At 37.8% G+C, this 18032-nt stretch overlaps 1 long non-coding RNA gene across 1 annotated transcript in view; it reads right to left on the bottom strand.

Annotated features, from left to right (window-relative positions):
• The window catches only part of LOC145971143 (uncharacterized), a 62269-nt gene extending 44671 nt beyond the window's left edge, over positions 1 to 17598 (bottom strand). Inside the window, exons 1-2 of the long non-coding RNA XR_014438778.1 lie at positions 17351 to 17598; positions 17043 to 17087 (exon numbers count right to left, since the gene is read on the bottom strand). This is a non-coding gene — a long non-coding RNA (uncharacterized LOC145971143). The remainder of the gene's footprint in view (positions 1 to 17042; positions 17088 to 17350) is intronic.
• Between the last annotated feature and the right edge of the window lie 434 nt (positions 17599 to 18032).

Raw genomic sequence — 18032 nt, 5'->3', positions numbered from 1 at the left:
ATAATTCGGATTAAGGGAATATTTCCGCCTGCTTTTGATTCCAACGGATAATAACGCAAACGGTAGTAAATCAAGATGATCAATGTCACGCGGTGCATGCGAGGATTCCGAGGGAAGCAAGATCGAGGGTGATGAATCCTCCAAGGAACGTAGGGGAGCGGATGGCGGACTGTCGGGGCTGAGACAGAGGAGACTAGCTATTACTATCAATTTGCATGCCTTCGGTCACTCGATCTGCCTCTATCGTCCTTTCATCTTGGCGATATACTGGAAGCTTATTTCCGCTCATATATTTCTCAACCCCATAAGAGATCCACAGTCATCCCTCCTCTTTTCCCTTTTCCTTCTATTTTCTCTTGAGGACACTCTCAAGAACTTCGTGCTAGAACGTATGAGATTCCTGTTCGACGCTAATATTATTCGTTGACCTCAATAATATCAATAAAATCGACTCTAGAGAGAGAGGAACTCATAAAATATTAATCTGTAGAAATAAATAAATTTGTAAGAAAATATTTTTTAAAAATATATGTAAAATAATAAAATTTATCATATAATACAATAATATATATTTTTTAAGGAATATTAAATATTCTCAAATTTTAATATTATATCTTGAAAAATATCTGAAAAATATTTTATAAATCAACGAACAATTTTCATAATTAATCTTAATTTTGAATGAAAATATTATTGCAAATTCTCGTCAACCTTCTCATTAACCTATATACATATATATATTAGTGATTTTGTTTATGATGAAATTATGTTGAATTAAAAATATATAAATATATTATATAATATATATATTTAATAATATATATTTAATAATACATACATTATTTTCAATATGTTTTATAAACTTTTAGTTGATTAATGTAAAAGTACCCCATGATTTGGTTTCTTTCGCTATTTTCACTCTCTCTCTCTCTCTCCCTCTCTTCTCCTCTTCCTCCTCTCGAGAATTGCAAATCATCACTTGATAGCGGAGATTTCTCGTCAGAAACGAAATGAGGCAGTGAGTCGAATCGTTAGGAAACTTATGCAGGGCAAATCTCTTCTCCTTTTGAATACTGCGCTACGCGAAGAGGAACATGAAAAGGATCCTCCAACGATTACGTCTATCTCGTAGTCAGAGACTCCGGGGAGTAAAGAAAAAACCCGGCTGAAAAACAACCAGAGAGAAGGAATCCACTCGACCCAAAAAGCATTCGACTGGATCATCGACGGAATAGCGTCCAACGCGAATATGATGGAAATATCGGATCGCGTGCGTTTTTCTCTCGCTACAGACCAGACCAAACTTCCTTCGAATCCCCTAATTTCTTCTCCGACACGCGGAGATATAAACTTGAAGTGTCCGCGATGTCAACAAGTTATGATTTCGCGTAAATCGTAATTACTTTCCAACGTAATTTCGATGCCGAAATTAAATTCGATCATTCAACTCGAGGAGTCGATCGATATTATCTACTCTCGCGAGATCATAGTTTTGAATACAACCGAGGAAGTTACGAGACGAGACGAGCGCTATCGCGAGGCACTCTCGTATAACATAGTTATACGATTTATATTGCACGTCGATAGCATAATACATAATTTCACCCGATGATTAAAGTGAAACTTTGATTACACTCGACTTTAGGAGTTCCATTTTGCCCCGCGCGCGTACACACATGCGTGTATAGTTTTAACGTGCTATATCGAACGCCAGTCAGCCATCCCGTTATTCGTCAACATACTTTTAGCGAGTAATGCGAAAATCGCCGCGGTCGGAACTTTTTTATTAAATTTCCATCGCATTACTTACTGTCCGACCATCATTATACTCGTCTACCCGTCCGCGACAGAAATGTCGGACCGGGTAGCGGGAATCATTCAAATTGTATTTATGAATTCTAAAGTTTTTCTGGAAAACCACACAGCACGCGCACGCGCGAATGGTCGGAAACTTTAAATAAAATTCATTTGGGAGATTCGTGATCCGGCATTACCATAAATTTGCAAGCTACCAGGTGCGCGGACTTGGAATTTATTTCAACTTCAACTACCAGGACATTTCTGATAGAGAGAGAGAGAGAAAAAGAGAGAGAGAGGGAAAGGGAAAATCTCAGAATTGTATGCTGAATATACACTTCTCGGGTTCTTCACAATTATAATCACCATGATATCTGCAAATTACGACAATTATAATGAGAACATTGGTAGAATCTTAAATATTTTTACCAACTTTTATAATTACCATTCGTACTTTGAATAAAACGGTCGACAAGATGAATAAAATTCTCCACAAAGGTATCGCGCTTCTTTAACTTTTTAAACATTTAAAAAAATAAATATATAAAATGTGTACTATAATAAAATAAATATGTTTACGCATTTCACACATTATACAATACATATAATTTAATTCACAAGAATAAGTATTGATTAGCATTTATGAGTAAGTTTGATTAATTGTGATAATTTATTTGCCAACAGTTCTAATTATTATTCAAGTATATACTTTCGTTTGTATATCGCGTTCCTACGATTTTTAATTCGCAAAATGACGGAAAATGTTAAATTTACACTGCGTCAATGGACGACAGAAGAGAGAGGCAAAACTCCTAGTTGCGACAATATAACGGCGTATTCGCCGTTATCCTTACATCCTCTGATATACATACAACCCCGACGGTGTCCTACCGGTGCTTTAACCATCCCCCGGGCGGCGGACCAATTGTCTCCCTCATAAATTACGAGGCTCGTCGCCGTTCTCTCTCTCCCCCCTCTCTCTCCCTCCCTCCCCCCTCTCTTTCTCTCTCGCCCGGAATTCACATAGTCATACTTGAGCACACGTGTGCGTGTACTCGAGGGCGAAAATACGAGGCGACGGCGTGCACGTGTGCATGAATTTACAAGGGCCCGGGGCCCTCAATGTAGACGATGGGGGCGCGACAAACACGCAATACACGCGTCACGAGATAACGCGTACTGTCCGGGAAGCGCTCCTCTACACCAGGAACCATGTCGTTTTCCACGCACAAAGTGGCGAACCCACGCGAGACTCGTTTCCTGTACAAGAAGCACAACTAAAACAGAGAGAAAGAGAGAGAGAGAGAGACAAGAACAAAACGGAGAGATCAGAAGAACCAGGAGGTTTAGGATATAATGTCCTCGCACCAGCAAAATGGTCGTCTTGCGCTATTACAACCGCAATGCGTAGATACCGCTTCATCCTGCTGAGCATGCGCGTATCGTGTCTACATCCGGTTTACGATCTGAGAAAGACGAAGACGGAAGAAGAAGCAAAGCGAGATAAAATCGAAACAGAGGGAAACAGAAGGATTAGAGCGGATGTTAAAGGCTTAGGAAAGAGAAACTGAAAAGATATCGATCGGGATTATATAAATTAAATCTTATAAAAATGTTTTTATAAATTTATTACACCTTTCGTCTATAAAAGGGTTGACCCTTCGCACACGTTTCACGGTTAATATATATAAAAAAAAGTAGCAAAATTGGCGAGTGTATAAGAATGCAATGATGGCAATAGACATTATGCCTTCTTTTCGCGATGAACATTTATTTAGCGAACAAGTATTTCTTGCAATGTCCTCTTCCCCCTTCCCTCTTTCTGCAACTATTAAACGACGCTTCGTTGCAGTTAGTTTACCCAGCTAAGGCGACTTGCCTTCCGCCTACTTGCCTCTTCTACGATGTCTCTCCTTGTTTCTCCTTGCCGCCCCTTCTTTTCACCCCCGCGAAACCTCGTATTCCCTTGCATTACGGGAGCGCAGATATTCGAATATGCCGGTATTAAGGTACTATGTACGTAGTTGGCTCGCTAGTATACACGCTATTGCACGCCCGAGCAACGAGGCAAGAAAACGAAGTCGCAACGCGACCCGGTGAAGCAGCGACAGCAGCGGCAAGCAACGGGCGGCTTCGGCGCGCAGTGGTCCGAACGGATCGCAAGGGTTGCCGGGTAACTATACGCGGGAGCTTCCAATTAACCCCCGCATTTAGACAGTTTGAGCACAATAACATAGCCCGAGGGTTCCTTGCACCGGCATACAAGAGACTTACCGAGAGCAAGTTCGGAACGGGAGGGCGGAGGCGAGTTCTCTCTTCGGGGTGCGCCACCTCTCTTTCCTTCTTAATGTAGCTGCATTAATTAACCGTCGAAGTAAGATAGCCCAGAATATTTCTCAAGCACTCAGACTCGAAAATAGAGAACCCTCGGCGATTCTGGGATATTTGGTAGCGATTTTCCTGCATCTCTTAAAAAGAATTTGTATCTCCGCTCGTAGAATTCGCACCTATATTATTTCTCTCTTTCCTTCTCTCTCTCTCTCTTTGTTAAACTATATTAAATAATGAAAATAAAATTTAATAAAATCGCTAAATTTTTTTATAATATTAAAGTAACCTATAATAACATTTTACATTATGTATATTGATACATATTAGGAATTTTTATACAACTAAATCATTTTACATATAATTTTAAAAAAGCTGGAAAGAGCATAAAAATTTTTTCTAAAAGGAATAATCTCCAAAAAGATATCACAAATATATATATACATACATATACATCACGCACATTGATATATATAAATTCACTCTAAATAACATATTTATATTATATTTTTATTATAATATTTCTTATTTGATATTAATGAGAAATAATATTTTATATTTCCTACATTTATTATGTATATATTAGTAAATATATATATTTATGTTATATTATTTATATTATATGCATTTACTTTAGATCGTCTTTTTTTATTTTAATTTCAATAATTTACATGTATTGCTTGTTTTCTATTTTTTACCTTTTTTTAACCCATGCAACATATTCAAGATTAACAGCGTACGTATACAAATAAATATTTTATTTTTATAATTATACCCATTATTATTATTATTATTATATTGTAAATTTTCAAATATATTATTATATAAAATATAAAATAAATATTTATGGTAAATATTAATATCAGCAGGAAAAAAAAGGGAGAAAGATAAATAGAGAGAGAGAGAGAGAGGAGAATTAATATGCTATAATTATATTACACATTTAGCATTATCTAATTATTACATTATTAATTTGTGAAAATTTTCTATATTCTTTTTTAAACTCTCTTTATACGTGTTTATTTCGTTCGTATGTGAAGAAAAACTCGAAATCGATTGGATTCGCAACTTTAATCCTCGTCTACGTCGGTCGTAGCGATAGCACGTTGTTACGACGTTTTAAGGGATTCTCGTGTCTCTCATTTTTACTATCCGGCCGTCGCTCCTCCTGACTCTTTCTCGATTTCTTCCGGAGCACATCTCCGCTCTCGAAACCCCCGCCGGCGGTTCTTCGTCCTAACGTTCCCTCGGGTAAAGACAGCCGCGACCCTTGCCTCCTACGGGTCTTCGAACCGCCATAAATGGTTTCATTCTCGATTCTCTACATCCCGATATAAAAATCTCTCCCTCGGATTCTCGTCGGCGCATCGGGAAAAAGTAGAGCAGCAGCGCGCGATGAGAGAAACGAAAGGAATCAGAAAAATGCAGGCATCTCCGGGGAAATTAACGTAATGAGGCAGTTCGATTCTTCGCGCAGCAGTGAAAAGAGAGAGAGAAAGAGAAAGAGAGCGAGTGAAAGAGGGCGGAAGAAGTGAATACAAGTAGGTGAGATAGAAAGAAGGAAGAGGAAGAGAGGTCTAGGCCGGAGAATACTATCGTCTTTCGCAGTCGTTTGCCATCGCACAAGTTATTGGTTTCTTCGAGACGCTTACTTCCGTAATTCGTCGGATGAGATCGTCCGACGAGAGGCCGAGAGTGTCTCGTTAAAATTAGAATGGATCTCCGATAGTAAGACTTCGCATTGATTACGGTCCGATATCGTTTCCCTTCATCGTCGCGATCTACTTCTTTTCAACGCAACAAACGCCAGTCGGTTCTGAAAGACGATCTATTTCCATTAATAAGTATCTTTCGAAAGAAAGCCTTACGACGACTTTCTGGTTATACTGTAACAGACACAGTCTCGGGAAGACTAATTATCCTTGCAAATTACAAATCGCGAAGTTTGTCCGTGGCTTTACGATTGTATGTTACCATCGATTGAATTACCTGACGTGCATTAACCTTTTCATTCTCGATAATGATTGAAATCGATTTTCCACGGGGCTAGAAGAATTTTCGTGACCGTCCGCTGTAACATTAACATTGTCGTTCTATCGGGGAAGAAAAGAGTTGATATCTCTGCGATCGCAAAATCAATACAAAAGTACAGTCGCGTTTGCAATCGCAGTATTATCGAGATAACTCGTAGGGAAGGAATTAAATAAGCTGAATGAATGTTTAATTATAATTACCAAAATAAACTTGGGCCATTGTACAAGTTACATTGCCGAAGTAGCTTTAACTTCGGAATGGAAACTTTTATTTTCGAGCGTCGATCGAGCGTTCGCGAAAGTTGAGCGGGGAGATCGACGCATTCAATGAGAAAACTTATTTGCGAAGAGAGCTAACGAAAGGTTATATCGGCTTTTCCTCGTCGAAATCGGACAATTACGTTAAAAAGACCGTTACCGAAAAATCACGATGCCCCGACATCGTTATTCGATTTCGCTTCGACTTCTCCGTCGCGAACAATGGCGCCGCCGCCCCACAATGCGAGGCTTGTCCACAATCCATTCAATTACATGACTCGAGAGGCACACGGAACCGCATCTTTCGTCGACGGATACCCATTACGGCGAATTTTTTCTAAACGCCTTCTCTCCCGGCAAACAATGGCCATTTTTGCGCATAATAATACTCCTCTCCAGCCTCTCGTTCTCGCGCGGAAAAAAGAAAATGCGCGAGTTAACATATGTCTCAACTACATATATTATACATAAGATAAATATTTCCCTCTCGCTATTAAACTTCAAAATATCGTTTTTAGTTACAGAAAAGGATACATTAAGTACATTAAATAGTATGTAGACAAGAAAAGGATACATTAAGTACATTTAAATAGTATGTAGACAAAATCAGGCTCAATCGCGTTGTAAAATTTTGATGATTAATAGAAATTGATAATAATTGAAACAATATAAGACGATGAGATATATTAAAATAATCGAATATTTTAATTGGTAAGAAAAATAACACATTTAAAAAAATTATTCCAATGTAATAATTTGCAATTTATTAAAATCTTTACCAACAAATAACTTTATAAGGAATATATTCGGCGAATTTTAGAAAAAATCTTTGGAATAACATAGGAACTCGTTTGCGTACGCATCGTTTTATTTGGTCGACGTGCAAGAGCTGTGGACTGTGCGAAAGAGCAGAAAGTGTTTGAAAGTTTAATCCGAGAAATATAAAAAATAAACGACTCTGTCCGAGGCCTATTCTCCCGGCAAACAATGGCTATTTTTGCGCATAATACTCTTCAGCCTCTGTCTCTCGTTTTCGGAAAAAAAATGCGCGAGTTAACATATGTCTCAACTATATATAATATACATAAGATATATATTTCCCGCTCGCGCGATCCGTCCCTTTTCTTCCATCCTCCTCTTGTCTCTTCTCCCATCCCTCGTCCTCCGTCCTCCGGGCCGCCATTGCAGTTCAATTGTCCGCGAGAGGCGGAAGAAAGATTCTATTAAAAGTTGATGACGGGGACCGACGACGACGATGGATCCGGACTTGCGAGTTTTAATGCACTCGTTATAATCGGCCCTCTTACCGCGAAATGCCTAGCGAGAAGAGCGCGCCTTCTTTCGTTATCCTTCAGCGCATTCTTCCGCCTTCCTTTCTTCCTTGGTAACTTTCCCCCGTCCGCGTCTTTTCGCGCGTGAGCGTTCTCGTAAATTGGGAAAATAATTTGCTGTTTTAAGAAGCGACGAGGGGACTCCCCCGCCCCCGCCCGCGGCTAAACGTGAATCCTCCCCTTTTTAAGTACAGCAGCCTCGCGGATGCCGGACATTCGCCTCGTTTTCGTCGTCAATGTCAGTCGTTCCCGCTTTTAACGTAAGGCGTCATTTTCGTCGCTCGTCTCGTCGGATAACTAATTTTCATAATCTTCGGCCGCGTGAGAAAGTCGCTCGAAAAGAGAGAGAAAGAGAGAGAGAGAGACTTGCGCGATGGATGGCTCGTCTTTTTATCCGAGTTCTTAAAGTTTAATTAAATTTTAATTTATCAATATCCGTCCACGCAGCCTCCGACGAGAATGACGAGTTTATTCTTAATACTAATGAGGTTCTCTTTCCACCATTTACACCGACGTGTTAATATATTTCATCATCGATACACTTATTAAATAATTTGAGTGATGAAAACAGAGATCTAACTCTACCTGCATCGATTACGCATACTTTCTTTATTAATTGCGCGGACAAAAGTGGCTTGAAATAAGGAATCGTTAATCTGAAATTTTTATTTGATTTATATTCGATCGATAAAGGGTACAATTCGCGTTTTATCACGAGCACTTGGTTTTACATAACACTTGGTTTTACATCCAGCACAAAGTGACGGAACTCGCTAATTGAAAAGCTTATCCGTATCTGATCTCGCGTATCTACTGAATTACTACCGCTGTAAAAAAGTACCGAATGAATTTTCAACTTGCGCGGGAGCAACGAGATCTCGAATCAAACGGGGGTGAGGGTTATACCGGGTGGGTCGCGAGAGCTTGTGCGGGGAGAACCGGCTTAATAATACAATCTTGGCATCATTAGCCACGCGGTAATGGTGTGAACTTTTAATTACTTGCGCAGTTCCATTCGGAAACACTTGCCCGAGCGGCGAATCCATTGTGTTTTTATTCATGACCCACGAGATAAGCAACACGGTCCTATCTTCTCTTCCTAAACCGTACTCGAGCCGCTTCCACTTTGCGTTAACCCCAGAAGCCCCCTGGGCTCGGGAAGAGCAGAAAACTTTTTCCCGCTGCCTCTCCCTTGTATCGAAGAATTCCGAGAAAGAGATATTATGTATTTGTCCATTAACACCCTTAGACCCTCCGACTAGAGACTGGATATCCTCTTAATCAAGAAATGCGAGACTATTCTTCAGGATCCATGGTGATTGGAAAGACTTATTGATACATTAGGAAAATATGAGATACCAAGTAATGAAAAATAAAAGTTTGCTAAATAAATCCTTGATGTCATCTAATCAGAAAATAATTCGGAAATAATTAGTGTCAGAAAATAATTTATCACACACAATTAATATCAAATAATATGATTGAAAAAATTGAAAATGATATGAAAAAATTTAATATTCAAAATAAAAACATATCTTGCATTGAAATAAATTTTATTTCATTTATTCTTAAAATCATTAAACATTAAAATTCTTGGAAAAGGATATATTAGATACGTTCAAATGAAATATAGTCTGAAACATTTATGGAATCTTATTCTACCTTTTGAATGTATCTAATACATTTCACAAACAAATAGATATGAGAAATAAATTTTTAAAAAATTTTCATTTTACCCCAAACTGATTGCATAAGAAAAAGGATATTCTAAAAGGTATAATTCCTTTCAGACATTAAGGCGCTTCATCCATAATCATTCTGTAAGCCAGATATACGTAAATATTCTCGTATTTGCGGTGAAAAGAGTCGACACTTTAACGTACTCGTAAGCGATCGGTCAGAAGAGACAGGCGATATCCTCCACAGATAATGGTGAAGATCCTTAAAAGGATTCGGTTTACTAATCCCTTCACGATCCCCGCCTATAAACTCAAACACTCTTTGCCTCAAACCCCACTGCGGGTCATTCAATAGAACCGCCGGTATAAAACGGATTTGGATGGCTTTAATTACTCAGCTCTCGACCGACGATGTAAATGACGGCCATTAAATCGCTTAGCTCGATGTTTACCTCGGAACCGCTAAAATGCGGCCGATACGCCGTAGAAACGATCGCGGCCGCACGTTGAAACGAGCGTTTTTTTATGCCGCAGCTATTTCATCGATTTCATCGACGATTGCGTCACTTGGATCGACTATTCTTCGCCTCACGCAACATGCACAGTGGAAATCGGTGTATCTTTTAAAAAATAGTTTCAAATAAATTCTTGATGTCATCTAATTGTATAGATCTAATAATATAATAATATCTAATAATATTCGTAAATAATGCTAAAACTATTTCTCATTGAAATAAAAGTTATCTCACCTGCTAATTTATTATTAAACTTCAAAATATTGTTCTTAGTTACAGAAAAGAATACATTAAATACATTTAAATAGAATATAGACAAAATCAGGCTCAATCGCGTTGTAAAATTTTGATGATTAATAGAAATTGATAATAATTGAAACAATATAAGACAATGAGATATATTAAAATAATCGAATATTTTAATTGGTAAAAAAATAACACATTTTTAAAAAATGATTACAATGTAATAATTTGTAATTTAATAAAATCTTTAGCAACAAATAACTTTATAAGGAACATATTCGGCGAATTTTAGAAAAAATCTTTGGAATAATATAGGAACTCGTTTGCGTACGCATCGTTTTATTTGGTCGACGTGCAAGAGCTGTGGACTTTGCGAGAGAGCAGAAAGTGTTTGAAAGTTCAATCCGAGAAATATAAAAAACAAACGACTCTGTCCGAGTGCCTATTCCGATTGATTAAAGCGTTGCGGGATATTCCGGCGTGCAAAATTGGTTATTCGCGAGACGCGAGCGCGGGAGGGAGCGTATTTTGCAAAAAATACGCGGCGAAAAAAAAATGGCTCGCCGTTTGCTTATAAACATGCAAATCGTGGGCGGCAGAGCGAAATTTTCATTACGCGTCCCTCTCGCAACCGCGTCCTCTCGGTTCCGCTTCACGGCTCGTCGCCAGTTTTTGTCCCTCGCGCGCTAAATTCATCGATGGTTATCACCGTTCATCCGTTTTCCTTTCCATTCCAGTCGTATGTATGGGACTCCCTCGCATCGAGTCGCATTCGCTATCAAATTCTCGTTTTCTCGTGCCCTCCTAATCCTCCCCCAACCCCCGCAATTTTCGGAAAAACTGCAAGTGATTTTTAACGTCGCGTTTTAATTTCACCCAGAAAATTGCAAGGATTCTGGAATCGCCTCTACTTGAATGGCTGTGACACTTTTTCTTTCCTTTCGTCATTTTTCATCCAACCGATAAGCAAATTAGATGAGAGAAAAGTCGAAAGGTCGGTCGTTTTTTTTTTCAAATTCAACGTCGATTTGGCGGGCCGCGTGATCAAATCCCCGAGTCGCGGAAAACGACGGCGCCCCTTTATCCAAGAGTCTCGCTGGATGAACTTCCCCCATGAATGCTGGCAGATTATGGTGTCACGCGGTCCACAGGTCCCTCGGTGCGGGCGAGGGGCGCCAAATATATTATCTGTCGCACGCATCGCGTACGCGCATATACGGCCCTGGGGCCGACGAGCGTAACGCCGACGCGACAGATTGGCCCGGGATAAATTAATTTCATTTACCGGTGATTTAGACGATCCGCGATGTTGAAGGGGCGCCATTTGACATCCTCCACGCTCGCAACGTCGCGCCGAGACTCGCGACAAATGGATCCCTTAGCATGTCTCGGGCATCGTTACGCAGTAAGTTAGGCGAACGTTTGATGCAACCGCAAGCCCTCAACGACATTAATCTCGAAATGTTAAGAATAAATAATACGCATCAATAATGTTACTATAAAAGTGTTGAATTAAAAATACGCGTCATTTCTTTAGTGTTATTTAATTTTACGCTAAATTTTAATACCGTTTATTTATTATAAAAGTATTATTTATCATAAGAATATTGTTTTTTAAAACACACGTGCATCACGATTAAGTAAGAGAGAATTTTCCTTACTGTTTTGTTTATTTTTTCAGAAATATTCTTCTTCTTATCATAATATAAAAAAAATTTATAAAACTCTAAAACTAGCCTATCAATTTTAATCATAATTAAAAGTTTACACGAATATTTTATAATAAAATTAATAAATAAACTATCTCATCAATAAACTAACTCATATTTTAGATTTGAATATTTATAATATTAGTTTCTAATATATTTTAATTGAAAATATTGCTGATATGAAGAAATTTCAATGAAAAAAAAAACATTAATGCTCGACGATAAACGTAAATATAATCACAATTGAACTGTTATTATTTTTCCATATGTGATTCTCATATTTCTCGATATATTTGAAATTATTATTATTAATTATATTATTTAAAAAATTTGATGTGTGTGTATTTAATAGATAAATTTGTAAACATATTATATATAAATTTACACACACACCAGTCACAAATTCAGTTCAGAAATGTAACATTTATTCTTCGATTATAGCTGAACTTGATATAGATGAACAATCGTTTACGAATAATTAAATAAATTTTAATGAAAATAAAACTTTCGGAGCAACGATCTTGAGCATAAGTGGCACGCACGGTCGAACATTTACATTTATCATCCGATCGTGGCGGCGGAAATGTTTTGGCCAGCGGCATCCCGCAACTTTCCTCTGGCTCCTCTGTTCTGGTTTTAATACAATTACGGCAGAATCTAATATCCCGCGAGAGAACACGGCGTTTAATACAAAGGATGCGAGAGCGTCGTCGTAAGAGAAACGAGGATTCACGCGTTAGGAATAGTAAGCGGCAAATGTTGCACAATGGATGGGTGAAGAACAAAGGTGGAGAATAAATTACCGTTTAAATTACACGTAACTGTAATAATGTGCGATTTTATATCAACGAATCCTCAGTAAATTGATGATGGTGTCCATAAGTAACATTTCGTACTCAATGCTTCAACCTTGGCTCTCATTCTAATGATTAGACATAATCATAGTATTATTAATTTAAATTTCTCATTTCTCGAAAATGTATTAAAATATATAGAATATTATATTTCTCGTGTCTATTTTTTTAATAAATGATACATTGCAAAATAATTTTATTATTTAATATTATTTGATCGCATCAATACGCGAGACCGAAAATTGCATTCCGATTCATAATCCGTGAAGCTCAATCAATTGAAAGTAATTTCAGTCGATTTAAAAAGGGTGAACGATATAACAATCATTATTATAACAATACACGTCGCGTATTTTCCTTTACAACATATACATATACAAACGTGTCTCTCGCCACGCGGCGCGCAAAAAAAAAAAGAAAAAAAATCCGTCGCGACTGCTCCCTCGAGATACCCCGACGACGGGAATTTTTCTTGAAAAAAATCTTACGATCTTACATAAAGCCGGGAGATTGCGCGCCACTTTGCCAGGACTCTCCGGAAAACACCATGTAGTCGCGATATTTCCAGGATGGACCGAAATTATGCGGCGGCGGCGGCGCGAGATGCGGGCGCAATTATGCTCGAACAACTTTTTTTTCCCCTCCTCCTTTCTTTCTTTTTGGATGGAGAGAGAGTTTAAGAAGTGACATTCGTCTCTCGAAATTAACCTCGGCCCGCACGTGCCCGCGATACGAAATGCCCCGTAGTTTTTCCTGTTCCTCCCTTTGTCTCTCACCCCCTTTATCCCGCGAAGGCAACGAACGAATGCGACGCGCGGAGAATGAGATACAGGGTGGGCGAGAAGTCGGCGAAAACACGTAACGACGCGAACGCGCGAGAGATTCGCCAAAGTTTCGAAAAATTATGTCGCGTTGGCGGAGATACATCTTCGAGCAACTGGCTTTATGCAACATTAGTCAGAAGACTTCCGCCTTCTAAAGTCGCCCTACGTGATGCGTTTTCTTCTTTTTCTTTTCTCGCAAATGCTCTAAATACGACGAGCCAAGTTTAAGCGTTTCATTAAGAGCAGTTTTGCATATAAAACGCGATTACAATTAATTATTACTTACAAAGAACGTATCGATAAATAAAAGAAATATTTATTTCAATGAGAGAGATGATAAATAAAAATGATAAATAAAAGAAATATTTATTTCAATGAGAGATGATAAATAAAAATAATAAATAAAAGAAATATTTATTTCAATGAGAGATGATAAATAAAAATGATAAATAAAAGAAATATTTATTTTAATGAGAGATTTATATTGATGATATTTATTATATAAGATATATTGATAATATTTATTATATAAAATATAGAGGATATGCCTTTGCTTTTATTTTTATCACAAATTTAGCACCTCCACTTATGTATTTTTTCTTATCAAATATTTAGAAAAAAAATTAAACAATTATTTACACAAAATATGGATTATCGATTTTTTCTTTGACGGATATTTTTGTCTTCGTCATCGATTATTTCAATTTTATTTGTACGTTCTATTTTCCACGAAGAATGTCTTCATTTTCATAAATTGAATTGATCGTCCCTTCTTCTCGTCGTATATCGTGTTAAGGTACGCTAAACCGGTCCGATAAACCGGAAATTAGCCTCGAATTATAATTAAACCGTTCTAGCTTCGGTAGCTCATTTTGTTCCAATTTAGGATTTTCCGCGAGACGATCGAGTACTTGAACAGGCCGGCGCAGCACGCTCGGTAGGCCAGCACAGTGTAACGTGAAATTGGTACTTTGAAATTTCATTAGTGAAGTCAGGTGGCGTCACAGATTCAATTAGCTTTTTATTGGATTTCGAACTGTGCGAACTGTCAAAGCGGTAACCGCGCTAGCCGGCTGGCTCCGAGTCATGGCGAGAATACCGGGGCTCTCCGGAACTGCGGGGGAGTAAACGCAACGCAACGCAACGCAACGCCATTGCATTGCGTGTGCGCGTGCACACTTTAACCGAATAAACGATCGCTTCGCCGTCGAATCGATATTTTTACACCAACTCGGATAATCGTCTGCACAACTTTGGCCGTGCCTTCGAAATACCGTGGAAATAACCGATGGCTTTTCGAATACCGTCGAATCCCTACAGTCGGTTTTTACGCTTTTACCGAGAGCGCAGACAGCTTTGTCGCTTTATCCTCCTCGTAAAATCTTTCAATCGCGATCATTCATTTCGCAGTTTTCGAAAAGATTTGAATGATAAAACTGTACTAATTAAAATTATTTAGCCCAGCGTGTAATTTTTGCAAGAGAATCTTTTATATCTTTCGTAATTTCTTCCTCCTCTTGTAACATTCTATTAATCGAAAGATTTATTATGAGATAAACTGCGGAAAATCAAGAATCAACAGCGAAGGTGCAAAGTTTCAGCGCATTTAATTTATTTACCGTATAAATTCTGAATAAATTGGATGTAAATTACTCTTTTTGATAAATGAGATTCTCCTTTTTGCGTCGGTAAAAGATAGATTAAATTCTGAATCTTTCTTGTTTCGATCGTTAGCGTTCATGAGATACAAGAGAGAGAAAAGCGAGGAGCAGACTTTGAAAGTCGGCAGAATTCGACCCCATGGTGGTCGGTGGCGCTCGTGCATCATAGGTTTATGGTTCCGCGATGGCATTTATAAGGCTTGCTCGACTTGGCAAGTTAGACTTCCACCGTCGAACTCGCCCAACAGACATTTGGGGTGGCGTGGAACGCGTCATTACCGCTATGATATATATACGGGGAATGCCGTTAATGCGTTTTTGGGGTTCCTTATTGAAAAATATTGCGTCGATTCTGCATTAAAGTGGCAGTCCATTGTCCTTCTCGCCCTCCCCTTTTCTCTCTCTCTCTCTCTTTTTCTCTTGGTACATAGCTATATCTTCAAGATTTAGTCGACGTAGCGGCGCGACATCCTTGCGAATGTCTCCCTAGGACAATAACTTACGCACTCGATGTAATATTATCGATTTAACTGATAATTATTTATCGAGCAAGTTGAATATTTCACTTGTCACGCGTGAAACATCGAAAGCCGCTCAGACCGCATTGTTTTTACGATTGATCGACTACGTCCCTTCCTTCGTCCTTTCCTTCTTTCGAGCCAATAAATTAGGGAAGGCACTCTGCCGGGAACCGGGACGATTTCGGACGCGCGACGTCCTGACGTCGGAGGGGTTCATCGGTTTCGATGGGCCCTGGGACGACTCGACCCGCGATAAATCAGACCGGACGCGTTACACGCGGATGCAATGCGTTTTCTCGACGTGCAGGTGAAACGAGCAGCCCTCACTACACTTTTATCGAACGCGTGTGGTTACGGACATACGCAGATCCCAGCGCGACACTAAATTTACTGGACAAATAGAGCACTTTTTTCATGTTTCGCAAAATCCTGTTAATTGTAAATCTAATTCTCTCCGTCCGCGAAGAGAGAGAGAGAGAGAGAGGGAGGGAGGGAGAGGGAGGGGAGGAGAGGGGGAGGAGAGAGAGAGAGAGAGAATCCACCTTCTACGAATTGTGGTCAGTATTGTCTACGCTATTATCTATGTTACTGCACATAACTTCATTCATCTTCTAATTAATATTAAATCTATCTTTTGTTGTTCTTAATGGCAATCATTCCGGCTCGATTTTTCCGAATCAAAAATCGAGGAAAAAATTTCCTTCTATTGTCGACTGATTACCTATCATCAGGCAAAGTATAAAAATTTTGCGATTGCACGTTATAAAAATCGCGAAAGATAATCACGAAAAAAAATTATATTTATTTGGGCTATAATATTTTATTCATTTATTTTAATACTTCACAAACATTCAACAGGGCGGACGTCGAGTCATTCGTGATTCATATTTTAAAACTGTTTTATAAAGTTCACGTAATAATCTAAATATTTCATGCAGAGTTAAATAAATATTATTTATTTGTATCTCTTAAAAATGTTTCTTTTTTTAATCATCATTTACACTAGTAATATTTTTAAAAATATATATATTTGTAAAATCTAAAATTTTATTTTGAGATACGTACAAAAAATTTTACGAATTCAAATTGATTCGAAGTCCACAATATGGCTGTTACACCATTCGCTGTCTGCGAGTTAAGCAACAGATCAATGAAATGTTACATATTTATAATATAATATGTATAATATTGCTTATGTATAATATTGCAATATGCAGAAACATCCAAAATCTGAGATAAAATCTTTATAGATCCGTTACTTTAACACATAATAAAAGTTTATCACTCACCGATCGATACAACAGCAGAGTTGACAGCACTGAAGCTACGTTGATCTGTAAAAAATATAAAATCTAAATTACAACAAGATAATTAATATTTCAAAAAATTATTATTGTACGCAATGAATATAAAATTCGATGTATTAATAAGATATTTAATGAAATAATCTTATAAATTTTGAGAAGATTATTTTTTTTAAGTATAAAAATTTAGAATTATAAATTTTATATAAAAAAAATTTCCCTCTTGTTTAAATCATTTAAATAAACATACCACATACACAATTAATATGCAAATATAATAATAAACTATTGACCTCAAGATTGCTCGTCTCTTAAGTCTTCCTTCAGATGTCGGTGTCCAGTGACTCACACATGTTGCACTCACTCTCCAAAACTTCATACAATTCGTACATTTCATTACACGGAACGATAAAAACGAACGCGCGACACTTTGCACGGCACTCCCGAGTTCCGAGACTCGATGAATAAACGAGCTGGTATACCTCTTTTGTGCAATGAATGCATTTCGAGCCAATGAATCGGAATAACAACGATAACTTCGAGCAAGAGTTAAGCTCCAAGTGAAAGAAGATGGAATCGATCAATGGAATCGACTTGGAGTTTGCTCGACTTTTATCTCTGCATTCGCATTTCAGAGAGATTTGAACTCGCGATTTCATATAAGACATCAGGATACTATGTCATAAATGATATCATAAGTCAGATGGACAAGATGAAGATGAGAAAAAAAAATATTCATTTTCAATGCTAATAATCATAAAAAATCTACGAAATGGAGGTTAATCTTATTTGTTGTAAGATGTTAAAAGATTTATCGCGTGAAAGAAAAGCCAAATATTGTATTGTTATGAATCGGTATCTATAGTAACTAATTAAATGATTCATTTAATTCGCATTCAATATGTTGAATAGATTCAGTTTAAGAGAATACATTAATTATTTCATATTTCGATAGAAGCTGTATATGCGATACAA

The sequence above is a fragment of the Camponotus vicinus genome, unplaced genomic scaffold (genome assembly GCF_025532165.1).
Source record: "Camponotus vicinus isolate PSW18456_S1 unplaced genomic scaffold, iyCamVici1.0 SCAF_4, whole genome shotgun sequence".
NCBI lineage: Eukaryota > Metazoa > Arthropoda > Insecta > Hymenoptera > Formicidae > Camponotus > Camponotus vicinus.
This window is presented reverse-complemented; position numbering and strand designations above follow the sequence as displayed.